The sequence below is a fragment of the Hypanus sabinus genome, chromosome 3 (assembly GCF_030144855.1).
Source record: "Hypanus sabinus isolate sHypSab1 chromosome 3, sHypSab1.hap1, whole genome shotgun sequence".
Classification (NCBI taxonomy): domain Eukaryota; kingdom Metazoa; phylum Chordata; class Chondrichthyes; order Myliobatiformes; family Dasyatidae; genus Hypanus; species Hypanus sabinus.
Window position 1 is genome coordinate 10,865,006 of NC_082708.1, and position 23,440 is coordinate 10,888,445.

General features: G+C 44.7%; 1 protein-coding gene across 3 annotated transcripts in view; it reads right to left on the bottom strand.

The window, feature by feature from the left end:
* gdpd4a (glycerophosphodiester phosphodiesterase domain containing 4a) overlaps positions 1–23,440 on the bottom strand; it is a 143,683-nt gene that overhangs the window by 99,009 nt on the left and 21,234 nt on the right. For 2 of the 3 annotated variants that reach the window (XM_059963730.1, XM_059963731.1), the window contains 2 exons: positions 12,449–12,893; positions 2,895–3,044 (listed from right to left, as the gene is read on the bottom strand). The gene's annotated coding sequence lies outside the window, so the exon portion shown is untranslated. Of the gene's footprint in view, positions 1–2,894; positions 3,045–9,416; positions 9,899–12,448; positions 12,894–23,440 lie in introns of those variants that run through there. The other variant, XM_059963733.1, reaches the window with a different exon arrangement.

A 23,440-nucleotide genomic window follows, 5' to 3' on the forward strand; every position in this document is an offset into this window, starting at 1 on the left:
GGAGGGGGAGGGGGAGGGGGAGGGGAAGGGGGTAGGAATGGAGGGGGAGGGGGAGGGGAAGGGGGTAGGAATGGAGGGGGAGGGGGGGTAGGAAGGAAGGTAGGAAGGGAGGGGAAGGGGTAGAAAGGGGGAAGGGGTAGAAAAGGAGGGGAGGGGTAAGGAGGGGAAATGGGAAGGGATAGGGAGGGGAAGGGTAGGGTGGGGAAAGAGGGGTAGGAAGGGAGGGGAGAAGGAGGAGGAAGTGGGAGGGAAAAGAGAGGGATAGGGAGAACAGGATGAAAGAGGAGGTGGGCTAAGTATAAAGGAAGAATGAGAGAGAGCACGAAGAAGAAGGGGAATGAGAGGACAGAAGGAGTGGGAGAGAGAAGATAAGATGCGATGGAGAGAGTGTGGAAAGGATGAGAGAGGGTTGGTGGTGGGGAGAGACAAGGTGGGGGAGAGATGAGAACATGGTAGGATGAGAGAGTTTGGGAAGGATTTATCTACATTTAAATCTATATAAAGCCCCTTTGGAATGAATTTCATCATCCATATCCCTCTCCTGAATTCCTCAACTCCCCAGCTACCAAATCCCTCTCCTGAGTGATTAAAGATGAGGTAGACAAGTTGTGAAGGCAGAGAGGGTGAGTGGTGGGTGCAGTGACTTTAGTGATAGAGTCAAAGAAAAATACAACACAAACACAGGCCCTTCAGTCCAGAAGGTCCATTCATTTTAACATTAAATCCACCTTGACCCATTTGATCTTCATCCCTTCCCATCAACATCCCCCCACCTACACACTAGGGGCAATTTATACTAGTTAATTAACCCTTTGTCCCACATGTCCTTGGGATGTGAGAGGAAAGCAGAACGTTACAGTGGAACCTGAGAGAGGTGATGCCAGGATGAGAGAGGTTGGATGGAGAGGTGAAAGTGAAGGGGCAGATGGCGGAATAAGCCATAGAAGCCAAGGAGCTGGACTGAGCCATTCAGCCCTTCGAGTCTGTTCCATCATTCAGGAGCATGGCTGATCATTCATATCTTTCCTCAGTCCCTGCTTTCTCCCTGTATCCCAAAATTGCTTCTGCACTTTAAAAAAATAGTGTCATAGAAAAGAACAGCACAGAAACAGGCCATGTGGCCCATCTAGTCCATGCTGACCCATCTAATCTGCCAATTGCCATCGACATGTACCCAGAGTATAGCCCTCCATACCCCTGCCATACCTACCCAAACTTACCTTAAACCTTGAAATCGAGCTTGCATGCACCACTTGCAATGGCAGCTCATTCCACACTCTCACCACCCTCTGAATGAAGAAGCTTCCCCTCATGTTGCCCATAAACTTTTCACATTTCACCCATAACCCATGACCTCTAGTTGTAGGCCCACCCAACCTCGGCGGAAAAAGCCCACATGCTTTTACCCTATCTATATCCCTCATAATTTTGTTTGCCTCTATCAAATCTCCTCTCATTCTCCTATTTTCCAAGAAATAAAGTCCTAACCTATTCAATCTTTCTTTATAACTCAGGTCCTCCAGTCCTGGCAACATTCTTGTAAATTTTCTCTGTTTTCTTTCAACATAATTTACATATTTCCTGTAGGTAACTGACCAAAACTGCACACAATACTCCAAACTGGGCCTCAACAACATCTTATACAATTTCAACATATCATCCTATCGCCTGTACTCACTGCTTTGATTCATGAAGGCCAATGTGCTAAAAGCTTTCTATCTCTACTTTTGAATAAAGATTTTGCATCAAGGACATATGTACAGAAAGGTACCAGAAAAGGGCCAGTAACATTATGAAGGATCCCACCCACCCTGCTCATGGACTGTTTGTTCCACTCCCATCAGGGAGGAGGCTGCGCAGAACCCACACCAGGACCACCAGACTCAAAAACAGTTACTTTCCTCAAACAATAAGGCTGATCAACACCTCCACCCACTACACACCCCTCCACACCCCCAACCACCACTACTTTACAATTTCCTATTAGAGTCATCTTCTGTATAGCGTCACTTTATGGACATACAATCAATCTATGCACATAAGCTATCTTACGTACTTATATTTATTGTGATTTTTTTTATTATTGTGTTCTTTATCTAATGTGTTTTTTTTTGTGCTGCTTCGGATTTGGAGTAACAATTATTTTATTCTCCTTTACTCTTGTGTACTGGAAATTACATTAAACAATCTTGACATTTAGAATCTTGCATCTGTGGAGGGAAGTGGACAGTTAATGTTTCAGGTTAAGACCCTTCATCTGAACTCTTGAACACACTCTTAAATATAAAAACAGGAGATTCTGCAGATGCTGGAAATCCAGATCCACACACACAAAATGCTGGAGGAACTCAGCATCTATGGAATTAACTCTAATCCCCATAAGACAGAGGAGAGAATGAGGCTATTTACCCATCATATCTGCTCCATCAGGGCTGATTTATTATCCCTCTCATCCCCCATTCTCCTGCCTGCTCCTTGTAACCTTTGACATCCTTTCAAATCAAGAACCTATCTGCCCCCACTTTAAATATACCCAAGGATTTGGCCTCCACAGTTGCTTGTGTCCATGAATTCCACAAACTCACTGCCCTCTGGCCAAAGGAATTCCTCCTCATCTCTGTTCTAAAGGGACATCATTCTATTCCGAGGCTGTGCCCGCTGGTCTTAGCCTCCCCCACTATAGGAAACATCCACTCTATCTAGTCCTTTTAATACTCAATAGGTTTCAATAAGATTCCCCCCCCCTCACATTTTTCTAAGCTCCAGCTAGTACAATGCTTGAATATGAGTCTACAGCGTGAAGAAGGCCAGAAGGGGTAGGCTGAAGAATGGGGGACAATAAGGATTAATGAGGGAGAGAAGTGGGGTGAGGAACTGCATGAAATATCACTTACTGATTCAATCCTTTCAACCCTGTTGGCTCTTGTGAGGAGGTCAAGTTCCTGACGCAGCAGAAAGTGGTGGCTGACTGATCTCACTGGTAAGTTGTATAGGTTGCAGGAACAGTCAAGTTCAAGTACGCTTTATGGTTCCCATGTATACATCTAAATGAAAAAAATGGTCCTCTGGAGCAAGATGCACAACACAGTACATACTGTATAACTCATACACAACACATAAAGTAATAATAACACAAATAAATTAACAAATAACAAAATAAATTCCAGAAGATTGACATTTAACGTAAGGTGCATTTACAAGTTAGAGAATAAACAGTAGAATGCTGTTGGCACTGGGTGGTGGCAGGGAGTTCAGTAGTTTCACAGCCTGGGAGAGAAAGCTGTTTTCCATCCTCACAGTTCTTGCCTTAATGCTATGATACTTCCTGCCTGCTGGTAGGGGGGGGGGGGTCAAAGAGATTGTTAGAAGGATGGGAGAAATCATTAACATTGCTAAAGGCCATGCGTGCTCAGCACTCTGGAAAAATAACTGTGAATTCACTGCTACCAATGCACTTCCAGACTCATGCAGGTTGAGATGAAAGCCCATTAACTTAAGACGGTGCCACACTGCATCTGCCCTAATGCGAGGAAACGTGTCCCTCAAGACTGCGCTGTCCCCTGGAGACAGGACTCCCCGGGCTCCAATGCCTGTTGCTCTCATCAACAAGTTCAGAAGGATTCAGCAATAACCTCATTCCGAGTGAGCGGCCAATCACTAGAGCAATTCCCACAGCCAGAAGCCCAGGAAGAAAACAAGTCTAATGTTTAGTTAATTCTTTAAAAAGGAAATTCTTCAACATTTAATGAACAGTTACATTCCCTGAGCAGTAAGGCTAATCTGGTGTGGGTGGTAGGTAGTGAGGATAATCTTGCACCACCTATTAAATACCCCTAGTGGCATGAGTCTCAAATAGCCTCTGGCACAAAGTCCAGCTCCTGACCTTCACGACTAAGCCCGGTGAGGGCTTGTTACTGGCAACTTAAAGGCAGTCGTTCAGGAAGAATGGGGCTCGTCAGCCATGGTTGGCAGCGCATCTAGGAGATGGAAAACTTCGATCTCGAGCCTATGCCACCTCGCAGCTGCACCCACTCATGGGGAAGGCCTTGGAAGTAAATCCCAAAGAAAAATCCAGACCTGGAGTCAGGGAGTCCTACGTTGAGTTCAAAGCTGACTGGCAGCTCTTACAATGCCGCTGGAGCAAACTGTCAACCCGTCACTGACGTTCCGTTGGATTTATCAGCTAAGTGGAGAGGGGAGGGGGGTCCTTCTGCATGGACAACAGCTTGCTCTCCATATTGTACTATTCTGGCTTGCATATCACGTGGACAGCTGGGATGCATGGTCAACCCCGACCAACGGAGGGCCTCAAAAATGTCGATCAACACCTCCACCCACTAATCCAGCCTCCACACCCCCAACCACCACTACTTTATCATCTCCTGTCAGAGTCACCTATGTACAGACACCCTTGTGCCTAGCGTCACTTTATGGGCATACAGTCAGTCAATGCATACAAGCGATCTTATGTATTTATATTTATTATGTTGGTTTTATTATTGTTGGGGTTCTTAATGCTACATCAGATCCAGAGTAACAATTATTTTGTTCTCCTTTTCACTTGTGTATTGGAAATGACATTAAACTATATCAGTCTTGAATCTTAAACATGTACATATGTCATAAGGCAACATTATAAATAAACCATAAAATATTTGTATTGGTTTATTTTCCAAGACCACAAGAAATTGTAGAGTTGTGGACGCAGGCCAGAACATCATGAGAGGCAGCCTCCCCTCCATGGACTCTGTCTACACTTCTCACCTCCCCCCCTCAGAAGGTACAAAAGAGAGAGTGGGCAAAATAGGAGGAAGAGAGCGGTAGGAAGGAGAGGGTAAGGCGAGAGAGTGAAGAGGGGAGCAGTGAGAGAGAGAGAAAGGGGGATTGGGAGGGTGGGAGAAACAGAGAATCGGGTAAATGCCAGGCAGAATCTGTGGAAAGACCTACAGAGTTTCTGCATCAGATAAATAACATGAATATTTGGGGGGGTAGCGGGTGTAAGTAGGAGATCAGTATGTGTAGGTGGGCGCCACAGTAGCATAGCAGTTAGCGCGTCGCTATTACAGCTCGGGGCGTCCTGGAGTTCACAGTTCAATTGCGTAGTTGAAAAGAAGTGAGCAGGGACAGTCAGCACACTTTCACATGCCACAGTCCCGAGGAGACATCGGACTGCGTGAAAGGAGAGAGAGATTGAAAGAAGCGAGTAGGGGTAGTTGACACATTTTGTCCACCGCAGTTCCTAAGGAGACATTGGATTGTGCATAATTAGGCACTTGGCAAGGATCAATAGAAAGAAAGTTGGGTTTCAGCAAGAGGGACCACTGTGTGAGGGGGCTACGGTTGGAGTGGGGAGTTGAGGATTTGGTGAGCAGAGGTAGTTTTTGTTTGTTATTTATTCTTTCTTTCTTATTGCACGTTCTAGAGCAGGGGTGATGCCAGACCAGGTGCAGGAATGCTCCTCTCGCAGGATGTGGAGGGGAAGGGAGACATCCAGTGTCCCTGACAACTTCACCTGCATCCAGCTGCAGCTTCTAACAGATGCTTGAAGGAGTGTCGAGGAGTTGGAGCTGGAACTGGATGAATTCCGGATCATTCGGGAGGCGCGGGAGCTGATAAACAGGATATACAGGGAGGTAGTTACATCCAAAGTGCAGGACACAGATGACTGTCAGGAGGGGGAAATGAGGTAGGCAGTTAGTGCAGAAGACCCCCCTGTGGCCGTTCCTGTCAGTATCAGGTATACAACTTTGGATACTTTGGGGGGAATGACCTAGCAGAGGAAAGCCACAGCAATCAGGTCTCTGGAACTGAGTCCGCCTCTGTGGCTCAGAAGGTTGGTGGTGTGGGAGAAGAAGCAAGCTTTAGTGATAGGGCATTCATTGCTTAGGGGAACAGAAAGGAGGCTTGTGGACGATTATGTTGCCTTCCCGGTGCCAGGGGCAGGGATATCTCAGATCAAGTCCACAGCATTCTTAAGTGGGAGGGTGAGCAGCCAGAGGTGATGGTCCATATCGGTACCAGTAACATGGGTAGGAGAAGCAACGAGGTTCTGCAAAGTGAGTTCAGGGAGTTAGGTGCTAAGTTAAAGGACAGGACCTCCAGGGTCATAATCTGGAGACTGCCACGCATGCCACGTGCTCGTGAGGCAAGAACTAGGAAGGTCACATGTTTTAACATGTGGCTAAGGAATTGGTGCAAGAGGGAGGACATCAGGTTTTTGAATCATTTGGCTCTCTTCCAGGGAAGGTTTGATCCAAACGCCTGAACTGGAGGGGATCAATATCCCAGCATGAAGGTTTGTTAGTGCTGCTTGACTGGGGGGTAGGAACCATAGAATTGATCATGGAGACGTTGTGGAGAAAGATGGTGTTAAGCATACATACCCAAAGACAGGAATTTGAAAGTTCGAGCATGGTAGGACTAATATTCAGAGTTGCGTAAATTTCATATGCATGGAGAATTGTAGGAAAGGCAGATGAGTTCAGGGCATGGATCAGCATGTGGAATTATGACATTGTAGCCATAGTGAGACTTGGTTGCAGGAGGGGCAGGACTGGCAGCCTAATGTTTCAGGGTCTGTTGTTTAGGACATGATAGAGTGGGAGGGATTAAAGGGGGAGGGGTAGTATTACTAGTCAGGAAAAATGTAACAACAGTGCTCAATCAGGACAGCTTGTCTACTGAGGCACTTCATGAGTAGAACTAAGACCACATTAATGGGATAATATTATAGTCCACCCAACAGTCTGTGGATTTAGAGAGTACACAGATTATTGCAAGAAGCATAAAGTTGTGTTAATTGGTGATTTTAACTTTCTATATATTGACTGGGGCTCCCATACTGTAAAAGGGCCGGATGGGAAAGAATTTGTCAAATGTGTTCGGGAAAGTTTCCTTAATCAGTCCCAACTAAAGAGAGTGTGATACTAGATCTCTTAGAAGGAAATTAGAGGGGCTAAATGAAGACATGAGATTGCCCTAGAAACCAGAGTGAAGGAGAACATATAGAGAATAAGGTAGATATATTGAGATCAAAAGGATAGCGAAGATGGAAGATCAGAGTGGTAAATACGCGTGGAACTGAAAGAGACTGTGGAAATTTTAAATGGAGATGGACACAGAGTCTACAGTTGTGAGGCAATGCAGCAGTGAGGTCACGGGCCCCATACAGACTACTGTTTGCTGTCTTGAGGCAAATTAGGGTGGATAAATTCGTGGGACAAGAGTAAGTGTTCCCTCGGACCCTTTTGGGAGGTTAGAGCAGAAACTGCAGGGATCCCAGCAAAGATATTTAAAACATTCTTAGCCACAGATGAGGTGCTGGAGGACTGGAGGATAGCTACTGCTGTTCCACTGTTTAAGAACGTCTCTAATGTAACCAGAAAATCATAGCTGGCGAGCCTAACATCAGTAGTGGGAAAGTTATTGGAAGGTATTCTAAGGGACTGGATATATGAGTATTTGGATAGGCGTGGCTTGATTAGGGATAGTCAGCATGCGTGACGGGCCATAGAGTTTTTCGAAGAAGTTATCAGATGTGTTGATGAAGGGAAGGCAGTGGATGCATCCACATGGATTTTAGCAAGGCCTTTGACTAGGTGCTGCATGGGAGGCTGGTCAAGAAGGTTCAGTCGCTCAGCATTCTGGATGAGGTAGTAAATTGGATTAGACTTTGGCTTTGACATTAGATGACTTCAAGATTGCGGGTGTACTGGAGAGCAAGGAAGACTATCAAAGCAGATGGAATTTAATGCAGACAAGTGTGTGGAGTTGTTCTTTGGGAGGACCAACCAGGGTAGGTCTTACACAGTAGGGCACTGAGGAGTGTGGCAGAACAAAGGGATTTGGGAATACAGATCCATAATTCCTTGAAAGTGGCATCACAGGTAGATAGGGTTGTAAAGAAAGCTTTCGGCACAGTGGCCTTCATAAATCAATGTACTGAAAACAGGAGTTGGGATGTTACGTTGAAGTTATATGAGGTCTAGTTCAGAGCATTGGTGCAGTTTTTGTCAGGATAGATGTAAATAAAATTGAGAGAGTACAGAGAAATTTACAAGGGTGTTGCTAGGACTTGCGGACCTGAGTTATAGTGAAAAACTGAGTATATTAGGATTTTATTCTCTAGAATGTAAAAGACTGGGGGGGGGTAGATTTGATAGCGGTATACAAAATTATGAAAGGGTAGGGTGATTGATATGATAGAGTAATTGCTAGCAGGCTTTTTCCAGTGAGGCTGGTTGAGACTTCAACTAGGGGTGATGGGTTAAGGGTGAAAGGTGAAAAACTTAAGGGCAACGAGGGGGAATTTCTTCAGTCAGAGTGGTGAGAGTGTGGAACGAGCTTCCAGTGGAAGCGGTGGATGTGGGTTAAATTTCAATGTTTAAGAGAAGCTTAGATAGATAGGATGGGAGGGGTATAGAGGGCAATAGTCCAAGTGCAGGGGAATTGGACTAGGCAGATAAATGCTTCAGCATGAAGGGCCTTTTTCTGTGCTATAGTGTTCTATAAGTCTATGACTAATTCCTGTTCAATCTGTAATGAGTTTGTACACTCCCAAAGTTCAAAGTCAATTTATTATCAAAGTATGTATGTATGTGTCACTGCATACAATTCTAAGATTCATTTGCTTCTGGGCACACTCAATAAGTCTATAGAATAATAACCTTAACAGAATCAATGAAAGAACACCTAACCTGGATGTTCAACCAGAGTGCAGAAAACAACTAACTGTGAAAATATAAAAAGAAAGGAAGACTAATAATAAATAAGCAATAGATATCGTGAACATGCGATGAAGGGTCCTTGAACGTGAGTCCTTAGGTTGGGGGAACATTTTATTGATCGGGCAACTGAAGTTGAGTAAAGTTTTCCCCTTTGGTTCAAGAGCCTGATGGATGAGGGGTAATAACCGTTCCTGAAGCTGATGCTGTGAGTCTTGAGGCTCCTGTACCTTCTCCCCATCAGTGCGTGGGTTTCCTCCAAGTGCTCCAGTTTCCTCCCACCATCCAAAGGCGAACCGGTTAGCAGGTGTTGTACAGAAGCAGATTTGCAGATTGGGAAAGCGAAACAGCGGACACTGATTACGGGTTAAGTACAACAACTGCTTATTCACAGGCAAGCTGTGAAACATTTCACTCACATGCAAGTCGAACAAGCACTCACCCACGCCACCCAAACTATAGAAACTACAACACTAGGCATTCAATACACTTGCTAAATATGTCCAAGTTACAGAACAAGATTAAACAAGCAATAAACATCTACTTAATTAGGTGTGCACCTGAAACACTGGCCCCTCACCGTAACGCACCTTCCAAATTATTTCCCCAGCACTGCCCGTGGTTCACTGCCTTTGGTGGCTCGGGGTCCCAAAAAAGAGAGCGACTTGCACACGTGCGTTCACCTTTACTCACCTGAAGAAAGGAAGCCAGTTGCAGGTATCACAGCACATGTCCTGGGACCAGAAACCGGTGGCGCAGGGCACGAGAGCTAACCCATGGGAAGGCAGCATTAACCAGCATGGTGGAAGGGACTTTCAGAACAATTTTTGATCAGCAAAATAAGTTAACTTTCCATATCACAGTAGGTTAACTGGTCATTGTAAATTGCGCTGGGATTAGATTAGGGTTGAATTGGTAGCTTGCGGGTCAGAGCAGGTCATTGGCCCAGAAGGGCTTGTTCTGTGCTGAATCTTGAAATAAATAAAAATAGATGTAAATAACCAGTGACTTGAGCCTCCCTCTGAATACAACTGGGAATTGATAAACATACAGCAAAGAATGATTTAAATGACAAGGCATGAGGTGATACAATAAAATGGGAAATGAATCACCAGTTGAACAATGAGTAACTGGAAAAGAAGAACCCTTTCAATGGAAATATGTAGTAGATTATAAACATGAGAAAGGCTGCAGATGCTGGAAATCCAGAGCCACACACAAAATAGACAATAGGTGCAGGAGTAGGCCATTCAGCCCTTCGAGCCTGCACTGCCATTCAATGTGATCATGGCTGATCATCCACAATCAGTACCCCGTTCCTGCCTTCTCCCCATATCCCTTGATTCCGCTATCTTTAAGAGCTCTATCTAACTCTTTCTTGAAAGCATCCAGAAAATTGGCCTCCACTGCCTTCTGAGGCAGAGCATTCCATAGATCCACAACTCTCTGGGTGAAGAAGTTTTTCCTGAACTCCATTCTAAATGGCCTACCCCTTATTCTTAAACTGTGGCCTCTGGTCCTGGACTCCCCCAACATCAGGAATGTGTTTCCTGCCTCTAGCGTGTCCAATCCCTTAATAATCTCATATGTTTCAATCAGATCCCCTCTCATCCTTCTAAATTCCAGTGTATACAAGCCCAGTCGCTCCAATCTTTCAACATATGACAGTCCTGCCAACCCAGGAATTAACCTCATGAACCTACGGTGCACTCCCTCAATAGCAAGAATGTCCTTCCTCAAATTTGGAGACCAAAACTGAACACAATACTCCAGGTGTCGCCTCATCAGGGCCCTGTATAACTGCAGAAGGACCTCTTTGCTCCTATACTCAACTCCCCTTGTTATGAAGGCCAACATGCCATTAGCTTTCTTCACTGCCTGCTGTACCTGCATGCTTATGTTCAGTGACTGATGTACAAGAACACCTAGATCTCGTTGTACTTCCCCTTTTCCGAACTTGACACCATTCAGATAGTAATCTGCCTTCCTGTTCTTGCCACCAAAGTAGATAACCTCACACTTATCCACATTAAACTGCATCTGCCATGCATCTGCCCACTCACCCAACCTGTTCAAGTCACCCTGCATTCTCATAACATCCTCCTCATATTTCACACTGCCACCCAGCTTTGCGCAGGAGGAACTCAGCAAGTCAGGCAGCACCTATTGAAATGAATAAACAGTCAATGTTTTGGACTGAGACTTTTCATCAGGACTGGAAGGGAAGGAAGCAGAAATCAAAATAAGGGAGAGAGGAAAGGGGTGCAAGCTGGCAGGTGATAGTTGAGGGGGAAGGTTGGTGGAGGAGGTGGGTGAAGTAATTGGTCGTTGCAAATTGTCTGTGATTTGGCTAATTTTAAATAGGTGGCTGGCTTGGTGGTGTGGCTCACGGGGTCAGAAGGGCCTGTTCTGTGCTGCTTCTCTAAATAAATAAATAAACGTCCCTACTCTTCTATCTGTGTACTCGCTTTTTCCTTCCTCTCTCACCATGTTTCAGAACATGTTCTATGCCTTGTTCTTGACTTCTGAAGAACCTTTAGATTGTAGAAGTATCAGGATCCAACAGAGTCATCCAATTTGGAAGCAGGCCACTCGGCCCACCTAGTCCATGCTGACCCACGGGCACCTCCGCACTCCCATGACCGTGTGGCTAAGCACAGCTCAATCACTATCTATAAATTTGCTGTCGACACAACTATTGTTGGCAGAGTTTCAGGTGGTACAGGAGCGAGATATGCCAGCTAGCTGAAGGGTGTCGCAGCAACGTCAGTAAAAAGCAAATAGCGGGTTGTGGACTTTAAGATGAGGGAGCACACATCAGTCCTCATAGGGGGATCAGAAGTGGAAAGAGTGATCATTTTCAAGTTCCTGGGTGTCGATATCTCTGAGGATCTACCCTGGTCCCAACTTATCAATGCAGCTGCAATGGCGGCTATATTGCATTAGCTTGAGGAGATTTGGTATGCCACCAAGGACACTCACAAATTTCTACAGATGTACAATGGACAGCATTCTAACTGGCTGCATCACCGTCTGGTGTGGGGAGAGGGGCTATTGCACAGGACCAAAATAAGCTGCAGAGAGTTGTAAACTTCGTCAGCTCTATCATGGGCACTGGCCTCCATAGTATCCAGGACATCTTCAAAGAGCGATGCCTAAAAAAAGCTTTACCCATCATTAAGGACTCCCCCATCACCCAGGTCATGCCTTGTTCTCATTCCTACCATCAAGAAGGAGGCACAGAGGCCTGAAGACACTCTCAGTGATTCAGGATCAGCTACTTCTCCTCTGCCATCAGATTTCTGAATGGACACTGAACCCATGAACACAAACCCACTACTTCATATTTTTATTTTTGCGCTACTTATTTAACTATTTATTATATACATCCTAAACGCAACTCACTTTTTTCTATTATTATGCATTGTATTGTACTGCTGCCACAAAGACAACACATTTCATGACATATGTCAGTGTTATTAAACCCGATCCTGATTCTGACTCTGATTAATCCCATCTTTCAGCCCTGGGTCTGTAGGCTTTCCATACTGGAGTGACTTAAGTTCAAATGGGCATTTCTTCAAAGCTGTCAGTAACTCTGATTCCCCCATTCTTTCTGCAGTGTATCCAGGTGCTGAACACCTCTGGATGAAGGAGGTTCCCTTCACATTTCCCCGAAAGCTCTTTCCTTTACCCTAAAATCTATGTCCTCCAGATTGACTTACCTCTTCTGCTTCTTCTTAAGCCCATCAGCCCTGCTGGGGCGTAGGCCACCAACAGCAGCTCGCCATAGGTCTCTGTCCTAGGCCGAAGGTTAATCAGCCCCATAGCTTCCATTCAGAACTTCATACTTCTTCTAGGCGAAGATCTTTCCTCTCTCAGGGATGAGGTCTTTGTAGCTTCTGTTGGCATTTCTGTAGCTCTGGGTTTTTACAGGATGGGGTTGCTAGCCCCATGGCCAACCCTCCTCCTTTCATAGCCGAGCTTGGGACCGTCCATGGTGGAGTTTTTATCGATCTCTGATATGCGGAAATCTTTCCTGTAGTCTAACCTTTCCATACCCCTCATAGTTTTACATACCAGGGTCAGGAGTAAGACCTCAAAGTTCACATTAAAATACATCTATGTCACCATATACAGCCTTGAGATTGGATTTCTTGCAGGCATTCACTGTAGAACAAAGAAATACAATAGAATCAATGAAAAACTACACACAACGATCAATATGCAAAAGACGACAAAGTGTGAAAATACAAAAAAATAAATAAATAATACTGAGAACGTGACTTGTAGAGACCTTGAAAGTGAGTCCATAGATTGTGGAATAAGTTCAGCACTGAGGGGAGTGAAGTTACCCACGCAGGTATTAGCTGTTAGTGAGCCTAGTGGTGTGGGTTCTGTACCTCCTTCCTGGTGGTAGCAGAGAAGTGGGCATGGCCTGGATGGTGGGGGTTCTTTATGATAAGTGCTGATTTCTTTGGCAGAACTCCTTGTACCTGTGCACAGTGGTGAGGAGGGCATTGCCTGTGGTGAACTAAGTTGTATCCATCACTTTTTGTAGTTTTACATTCTTGGGAATTGTTGTTTCCAATCCAGGCCTTGATGCAACCAGTCAGGAAACTCTCCACTGTGCGTCTGTAGAAGTTTGTCAAAGTTTTAAATAACATGCTCAATCTAAGGGTAAAGCTACTGTAAAATAGACATAAAGATGCCAAGGAGTGTGAGCACAATTACACTGTGAAGAAATCCCATGCCAGGGCCATACAGTGGAAAATGAAATCGAAATCAGAAACTTTTTTAGCAAGTTGATGGAGTTGTTAAGAATGCAGATGGTGTGTTGGTTTTAATTAGATAAGATTCAAAGAACATTTATTATCAAACAATGCATGCAGTATACAGCCCTGAGATCTGTCTTCCCACTGACAATCACAAAACAAAGAAACATCGTGGAACCCATTCAAAGAAAATAGCAAGCACTCAACGTGCATGAAAAAGAAAAAAAATCGCAGAAACGACAGAAAACAAGTTAATGACACACAGAGGACTGAGGATTAAGAGCCGCGAGGTAACGTTGCAGCTCTGTAAAATTCTGGTTAGACTACACTTGGAATATTATGTTTAGTTCTAGTCATCTCACTATAGTAAGGATGCATAAGCTTTAGGGAGGGTGCAGAGAAAATTCAGCGGGATGTTACAAGACAAGGTTTTGCAAGCTAGAGCTTTTCTCTCTGGAGTGAAGAGAGTTGAGAGGCAACCTGATAGAGGGTTACAAGATAAATTGAATTGAGTTTATTTCTTACATCCTTCACATACATGAGGAGTAAAAATCTTTATGTTATGTCTCCATCTAAATGTGCAATGTGCAATCATAGTAATTTATATTAAATAGAACAGTCAATGTAACCTAGAAATACACTCATATCAGGATGAGTTAATTAGTCTGATGGCCTGGTGGAAGAAGCTGTCCCGGAGCCTGTTGGTCCTGGTTTTCATACTGCGGTATCATGTCCTGGATGGTAGCAACTGGAACAGTTTATGGTTGGGGTGACTTTGTTCCCCAATGTTCCTTCGGGCCCTTTTCTCACACCTGTCTTTGTAAATGTCCTGAATCATGGGAAGTTCACATCTACAGGTGCGCTGGGCTGTCCGCACCACTCTCTGCAGAGTCCTGCGATTGAGGGAAGTACAGTTCCCATAACAGGCAGTGATGCAGTCAGACAGGATACTCTCAGTTGCGTCCCTGTAGAAAGTTCTTCGGATTTGCAGGCCCATACCTAACTTCCTCAGGCTTTTGAGGTGAAAGAGGCACTGTTGTGCCTTTTTCACCACACAGCTGCTGTGTACAGATCATGTGAGGTCCTCGGTAATGTGGATGCCAAGGAATTTAAAGCTGTTTACTTTCTCAACCCCAGATCCATTGATGTCAACAGGGGTTAGCCCTTCTCCATTCCTCCTGTAATCCACAACCAGCTCCTTCGTTTTTGCAATATTGAAGGAGAAATTGCTTTCTTGAGACCACTATGTCAGAGAGGTAACTTCTTCCCTGTAGGCCTCCTCGTTATTGTTTGAGATAAGGCCAATCAATGTAGTATCATCAGCAAATTTAACTAGCAGATTAGAGCTGTGGGTGGCAACATAGTCATGACACACATTTCCAAAATGGCCATGTGTATTGTGTTATATTGTTTGATGTTCTTTGTCCTATAAAGAGTTAGTGCCTGCTTACTGTACTGTTCTTTTTTACATTTCTGTTACCTCATCCTTAACAGTTGACTCCAACATCTTCCTAACCTCTGAGGTCAGGCTAACTGGTCTATAATTTCCTTTCTGCTACCTTCCTCCTTTCTTAAAGAGTGGAGTAACATTTGCAATATTCCAGTCCTCTGGCACCATGCCAGAGTCCAATGGTGTTTGAAAGATCATATCTAATGCCACCATAATCTGTTACACTACCTCCTACAGAACCCTAGGGTGCAGTTCATCTGGTCCGGGTGACTTAAGTACATTTAGGTCTTTCAGCTTTTTGAGCACCTTCTGTCTTGTGATAATAACTGAACCCACCGTTCTTACTTCACACACGACAACATCAGGCACACTGCTAGTGTCTCCCACAGTGAAGACTGATGCAAAATACTCATTTAGTTCATTAGCCATCTCCTTGTCCCTGTTATTATTTCTCCTGCCTTGTTTTCTAATAGTCTCTTTCTTTTATTTTTAACATACTTGAAAAAACTTTTACTATCCACTTCGATATTATTTGCTAGCTTGCTTTTGTACTTCATCTTTTCCCTTCTGATGATTTTTTAGTTGCTCTCTGTAGCTTGTTAAAAACTTCCCAATCCTCTGTCTTCCCACTGATTTTTGCTTTGCTGTATGCCCTTTCTTTTGCTTTTACAATAGCTTTGACTTCCCTTGTCAGCCACGGTTGTACTATTTTACCATTTGAGTATTTCTTCATTTTTGGAATACACATGTCCTGCACCTTCCTCGCTTTTCCCAGAAACACACACCATTGCTGCTCTGCCGACATCCTTGCCAGTGGCTCCTTCCAATTTACTTTGATCAACAGATGTAATTTCCTTTACTCCACTGAAGTACTGCTACATGAGTACATGAGTACTTTCTCTCTTATCAAATTTCAAGTTGATCACAATCATATTGTGATCACTGGTTCCACAAGGTTCTTTTACCTTAAGCTCCCTAACTGCCCCCAGTTCATTACGTAACACCCAATCCAGTATAGCTGATCCCCTAGTAGGCTCAACAACAAACTGCTCTAAAAAGACATCAAATTTGTTGAAAGGCATTCAACAAACTCACTCTCATATCCCATCTAAGGTGCCTCCAACCTGATGGCATGAATATTGATTTCTCCTTCCAGTCATTTTTTCCCCTTCTGCTTCCCTCTTCATTTATTCCTCACTCTGGCCTCTGATCTCTTCTCCTCACCTGCCTATCACCTCCCCCAAGTGCTCCTCCTCCTTCCCTTTCTCCCATGGTCCACTCTCCTATCAGATTCCTTCTTCTCAAGCCCTTTGCCTTTTCCACCTATCACCTCCCAGCTTCTTACTTCATCCCCCCTTCCCTCACTCTCCCCACTCACCTGGTTTCACCTATCACCTTCCACCTTGTCCTCCTTCCCCTCCCCCACCTTCTTATTCTGGCTTCTTCCCCCTTCCTCTCCAGTCCTGAAGAAGGGTCTCAGCCTGAAACATTGACTATTAATCCTTCTCTATAGATACTGCCTGATCTGCTGAGTTGTTCCTCCAGCATTTTGTGTCAGTCGCTGCAATACCGAATATAGATAGATAGATAGATACTTTATTCATCCCCAAGGGGAAATTCAACATTTTTCCAGTGTCCCATACACTTATTGTAGCAAAACTAATTACATAATTTAACTCAGTATAAATATGATATGCATCTACAATCACCCACCCAAAAAGCATTAATAAATAGCTTTTAAAAAGTTCTTAAATAAGTTTACTAAAGTGCATTGAGTGGTAACTTAAGCTCAGTCCTAACCCCAGCACTTTAACATGTCTTGCCCCTGGTGGTTGAATTGTAGAGCCGAATGGCGTTGGGGAGTAATGATCTCTTCATCCTGTCTGAGGAGCATTGCATTGACAGCAACCTGCCACTGAAGCTGCTGCTCTGTCTCTGGATGGTGCTGTGCAGAGGATGTTCAGGGTTTTCCATGATTGACCGTAGCCTACTTAGCGCCCTCCTCTCTGCCACCGATGTCATACTCTCCAGTTCTGTGCCCACGACAGAGCCCACCTTCCTTACCAGCTTATTAAGATGTGAGGCGTCCCTCTTCTTAATGCTGCCTCCCCAGCACGCCACCACAAAGAAGAGGGCGCTCTCCACAACTGACCGATAGAACATCTTGAACATCTCACTACAAACATTGAATGATGCCAGCCTTCTGAGGAAGTACAGTCGACTCTGTGCTTTCCTGCACAGGGCATCTGTGTTGGCAGTCCAGTCTAGCTTCTCATCTAACTGCACTCCCAGATACTTGTAGGTCTTAACCTGCTCCACACAGGTTACTGATCACTGGCTCCATATGAGGCCTAGGTCTCCTAAAGTCCACCACCATCTCCTTGGTCTTGGTGATATTGAGACGCAGGTAGTTTGAGTTGCAACATATCTCAAAGTCCTGTATCAGTTTCCTATACTCTTCCTCCTGACCATTCCTGACACACCCCAGTATGGCCATGTCATTAGCGAACTTCTGCACATGGCAGGACTCCGAGTTATATTGGAAGTCTGATGTGTACAGGGTGAACAGGACCGGAGAATATCTGACCTTATCTACATCAAAGCTGCAGTTAGCTTTGCTGGTGCGCAAAGTGATTAAAAAGCGTGATAAGGCAGATTGGATTCATTTGATCTGGTGAAGGAGTTCAAAGCAATAGGACATAAGAATTAGGAAATGAGTCATTCACGAATCACTTCCTCAAATAATTGGAGGGTTTTCGGGAAAATTGCAGAGACTTAGGTCCTGGATTGGTAGCACATTTTGGGATAAAAACTTAACCAGCTGTTCAAAGGCCTTCCCTTCATATTGAACAGCGGAACAGGCTCAAGGGCCTAAAATCACCTGTTGCTGGTTCAAAACTGTAAATTGTGCCTTTGATTTTAGTACTATGTTTAAGATTCACACAGTTCCCACTGTAAATGGATCAGTCTGTTGCCACATTTCACAATTAGAATGGTTGCTAAGCTCACAATGTCGTAATTCGCATTCTGAGAGTTAATTTGAGGAGATGTGATACGCCATCAAAGGCTCTTGTGAAGTTTTACAGCATCTGGTATGGAGGTTCCAATGCACAGGACCGAAAGAAGCTGTAGAGCAGGGGCTCCCAACCTGGGGTCCATGAATCCCCTTGGCTAATGGTGTTAGTTGGGAAGGTTGGGAACTCCTGCTGTCAACTCACCCATCTCCATCACGGGCATAAGCTTCCCCATCATTGTGTACATCTTCAAACTGCAATACCTCAAGAAGGCAGCATCATTAAGCACCCTCACATGAGAAAGTGTCCTCTTCTCATTACTACCATCAGGGAGGAGGTACAGGAGCCTGAAAACCCACATTCAATATTTAAAGAACAGCTTCTTCACCTCTGCAATCTGAACCTATGCCCTCTACCTCCTTTAATTGCAGGACTCTGCAGAGAGTGGTGCGGACAGCCCAGTGCATCTGTAGTTGTGAACTTCACACGTTTACAAGGACAGGTGTGTAAATAGGGCCCATTGGATCACTAGGGAGCCAAACCATCCCAACCACAATCTACCCCAGCTGCTACCATCCGGGAAGCAGTACCACTGTATAAAAGCCAGAACCAACAGGCTCTGGGACAGCTTCTTCCACCAGGCCATCAGATTGATTAACTTACGCTGATTTGAGTGTACTCTATATCACATTGACTGTTTTATTTATTACAAATTATTATAAATCAATATGATTGCACATTTAGATGGAGATATAATGTAAAGATTTTTACTCCTCATGTACGTGAAGAAATAAAGTCAATTCAATTCAATCCTTCAATGTTTCTTATTATAACCTGTATTAATTTTTCATGTATTGCGGTGTACTGCTACCACGAAACAACAAATTTCATGACATAAACCAGTGATAATAAACCTGATTCTGATTGACAAACCAAGATAGGTAGATTGATAAGGAATTCTATGAATATATTTATCTATCAGAATTATTCATTCATAATTCACATATTCATTTGATAGATGTGGGCTTAGCATTTTGAACCAGCCTTTAAATGTCCTTCCATAGATACCCTCGAGAATCAGAATCAGGTTTATTATCGCTGACGTATGTCATGAAATTTGTTGTTTTGCCATAGTAGTATAGCGTCAAGACATAAAATTATTATAAATTACTATATAAATAAATGTTGCAAAAAAAAGGACTAATGAGATAATGTTCGTGGGCCATTCAGACATCTGGTGGGGAAGGGGAGGAAGCTGTTCTTGAATTGGTGAATGTGGGTCTTTGGTTCCTGTACCTCCTCCCTGATGGTAGCAATAGGGGCATGGTGATGGTCCTTAGTGACGAAGATGAGGAGGTATTTCTTCAGTCAGAGGGTGGTGAATCTGTGAAGTTCATGCCAAAGTGGCTGTGGAGATCAAGTCATTGGGTATATTTAAGGCAGAGTTTGATAGACTCTTGATTAATCAGCTCATGGGATGGAGCTACGATGGGGCTTGACAGTGACTCCTTCAAGCTCATCTGCAGAAACAGTTTAATTCCTACCACTCATGTCTCTCTTTTTTCCCCTTTCAAGGTGGATTGGGTTCTGTCGAAGACCCAGACCTCGAGCTACACTCAAATTTCAGTTGTGGGACCTGCTCCTGGGGCTCACCGGCTGGCTGTTTCTCGATATCCCATGGATGTGGCCTAGAAGGCAAGCACGCCTTCATGACTCTGAGGCTTTGTGGCTCTGGGGACGAGCCAATTCCATGCTGTTGCCACTGACCGAAGCGCGCAGGAGAAAACGGTACACTGGGAACAGTGGATCAGCTGTCAGAGGCTCTGTACTCAGCAAATCGCACGATCTCTCTTTCTCTCGTTGGTGGGGGAGAGTTTGTTTCCGATTCTCAAGTTGGAGAACTTGGGGGAGAAAAAGTGACGTGGCAGACTTGATCACCAGAAGTCAATGAGTTGTTTTATTTGTGTCTCCTGTCTCACTATGAAAGGGTGACACCTCTCTGCCCCTTTCTAAGGGAGGGAGAGAGAGCTTGTGGAATGTCAAATTGTCGGGTGAACGATTAGTATTTGTTGTACAGATCATGGTTTTTCTTGGGGGCTTTGCTATTGCTTGCTTGGTGGGCGGAGGGTGCTGATGCTGAAGTAAGTGGGGAGGGGGAGGGTTGTTTCTTTGCTGCTGCCTATGTGTGGGGGGAGCAGAGGGGGCTTTGGGGTTCAGGCATTTTACTGTCACTTGTTTCTGGGGCACTCTTTCTGTGGATGTCAATGAAGAACAAGAATTTCGGGTTGTATATTGTATACATTCTCTAATATTGACTATTGAATGATTACAACGAGAAGGCGAGAAATTGGAGTTGAGGGGGAAACAGATTAGCCATAATGAAGCGGCAGAGCAGACACGATAGGCCAAATGGCCTAATTCTGCTCCTATATCTTATAAATGCCATCTTCTTGAGGCATCAAGATGACCTCAGTGGTGAAAGAGACAGTGAGGTGGGGGAGAGAGAGGTAGAGAGGAAGAAGGAGCGATAGAGAGACAGACAGAGAGCGAGATAGAGGAAGAGTGAGAGAAAGAGGGTGTGGAAATAGCAAAGGAGAGAGGTAGGGAGGTAGGTGGGAGAGGGAGGGTGACTTTACACCAGAATCAGGTTTATTATCAAAATACAAAAATACAACTGCAGATGCTGTGGATCAAAGAATATGTACAGAACGCTGGAAGAACTCAGCAGGCCAGACAGCATCCATTCCAGGCTTCCCAGCGAGGATCCCAGGTACCGCCATTTTGTTAAACGATGCTCCCTCCGCTTCTCCCGTCGGATTCTCCGAGCCACGCTTACCGCCATGCGGAGATACCTGCGGTTCCTATCACTGTCTCTGCCCCACTCTGAGCCACGCTTTCCATCGTCTGCCATGGTCCACGACTCCACTTCATTCTCCGCTGGATTCAGGCCTCCAACTGCCGTTTCTTCTCCTTCCTCACATCCAAGAAGGATTACAAGCTTGCTCGCTTGCATCCCATGAGGATGACTGCCTCCAGTCCGGACTCCTACTTCTCAGCCTACGGATGCCTGACCTGCTGAGTTTTTCCAGCATTGTGTACGTAGTCTCAGATTTATTATCACCGTCTCACAGGTTGTTTTGCAGCAGCACTACAATGTCGAGGCGTAAAGGTGACTATAAATGCCCAAGTTGGTGCAGTCTTTCATTGATTCCATTATAGTTCTTATTCTACAGATTTATTGAATATGCCCACAAGAAAATGAATCTCAGGGTTGTATATGGTGACATACACGTATTCTGATAATAAATTTACTTTGAATTGAAATAATGGTTCAGAAATCTGATGGTGGAGGTGAAGACACTGTTCCTGAATTGTTGAGTGTGGATCTTCCCGTAACAAAGCATCTATTTCAGACTCGTCAGACTTACTTTAAGATCAACTGAAGATTCTGATTGCTTCATTTGTGTTAGACTAACTGTTCTACCTTGTTTAAAAATTGGTACATTATGTTTTCTACAACTTAGAATTAAGAATGAGCCAAAAGAGAAAGAAATAAAGATTAACTTTCTTTGCCACATATACAGTACTCTGTAAAAGTCCTAGGCACATACATATATAGCTAAGGTGTCTAAGACTTTTGCACAGTACTGTTGTAATTTTATGTATTACACTGTAAAGCTGCCACAAATAAAAACAAATTTCACAACATATAACCATATAACAATTACAGCATGGAAACAGGCCATTTTGGCCCTTCTGGTCCGTGCTGAACACTTACTCTCACCTAGTCCCACCGACCTGCACTCAGCCCATAACCCTCCATTCTTTTCCTGTCTATATACCTATCCAATTTTACTTTAAATGACAATACCGAACCTGCCTCTACCACTTCTACTGAAAGCTCGTTCCACACAGCTATCGCTCTCTGAGTAAAGAAGTTCCCCCTCATGTTACCCCTCAACTTTTGCCCCCTAACTCTCAACTCATGTCCTCTTGTTTGAATCTCCCCTACTCTCAATGGAAAAGGCCTATCTATGTCAACTCTATCCATCCACCTCATAATTTTAAATATCTCTATCAAGTCCCCCCTCAACCTCCTATGCTCCAAAGAATAAGGACCTAACTTGTTCAATCTTTCTCTGTAACTTAGGTGCTAAAGCCCAGGTAACATATGTGAGTGATGATAAACCTGATTCTGATATGGGTCTCTGTTAGGGACTGAGAGTGGGAAGGGGGCAGGAAGAGGGGAATCATGGTTGGGAAAAGGGAAAGGGAGTGGGAAACACCAGAGAGACACTCTGTAATGATCAACAAACCAGATGTTTGGAATTAAATATCAGGGCTGGGTGTGTCTGTACCCGAACCACCCCTGACCGGGCAATCCTTTTCTACCACCCATTTCACACACCCCCTCAGTGCTCCACCCTCACTATTCCCAGCATCCTTTGCTCCCGCCACATTTACAAACCCACTTTCCATTCCACATTGACAAATACAGTACTGTGCAAAAGTCTTAGGCACCCTAGCTCCTGTGAACATATGTGCATAAGACTTTTGCACAGTACTATACGTTGAAACACCGAAACATACAGTGAAACTCAACGTTTCCTTCAATGACCAACACAGTCTGAGGACCTGCCGGGGGCAACCGGCAAGTCTCACCATGCTTCCAGCACCGATATAGCACGCTCGCAACTTACTAACCCGTATGTCGTTGAAACGTGGGCGGAAACCAGAGCGCCCGGAGGAAATCCATGCAGTCACGGGGAGATCATACAGAGAGCGGTGGGAATTGAACACCAATCGCTGGCACTGAAGTCTTACGCCAACTGTTACGCCACTGCGCTGCCCAGAAGACGTGGGAATCGAGTGCTCACTGGTTGGAATCCGCATTGCTAACGCTTCTGGTTCAGGTTATTTCTCTTTATTGGTTCCAGAGATGTCAGTTTACCAGGCCCTTCCCTAGTAGCCCTTGAGGGGGGATTGGTGAGCTGCCTTTGTGAAACACTGCAGTTCTTGAGATGTGGGTAGATCCTCAGTGCTGTTAGGGAGGGAGTTCCAAGACTTTGACCCAGTGATGGTGAAAGAACGGTGACATATTTCCAAATCAAACTTCTATGGATGTACGATGGAGAGTACATTGACCAGCTGCATCATGGCCTGGTATGGAAGCACCAATGTCTTTGAACCAAAAGTAGTGGGTACAGCCCAGTCTAACACAGGTAAAGTTCTCCCCAGCACTGAGCACATCTATATGGAGCACTGTCGCAGGAAGGCAGCATCCGTCAGCCACCACTCAGGTCACGCTCTCTTCTCACTGCTGAAGATACAGGAGCCTCAGGACCTACAGCAGCAGGTTCAGGTACAGTTGTTACCCCTCAGCCATCAGGCTCCTGAACCAGAGGGGTCAACATCACTCAGCAATCACTGAACTGTTCCCACAACCTTCACTTTCAATGGCTCTTCACCTCACGTTCT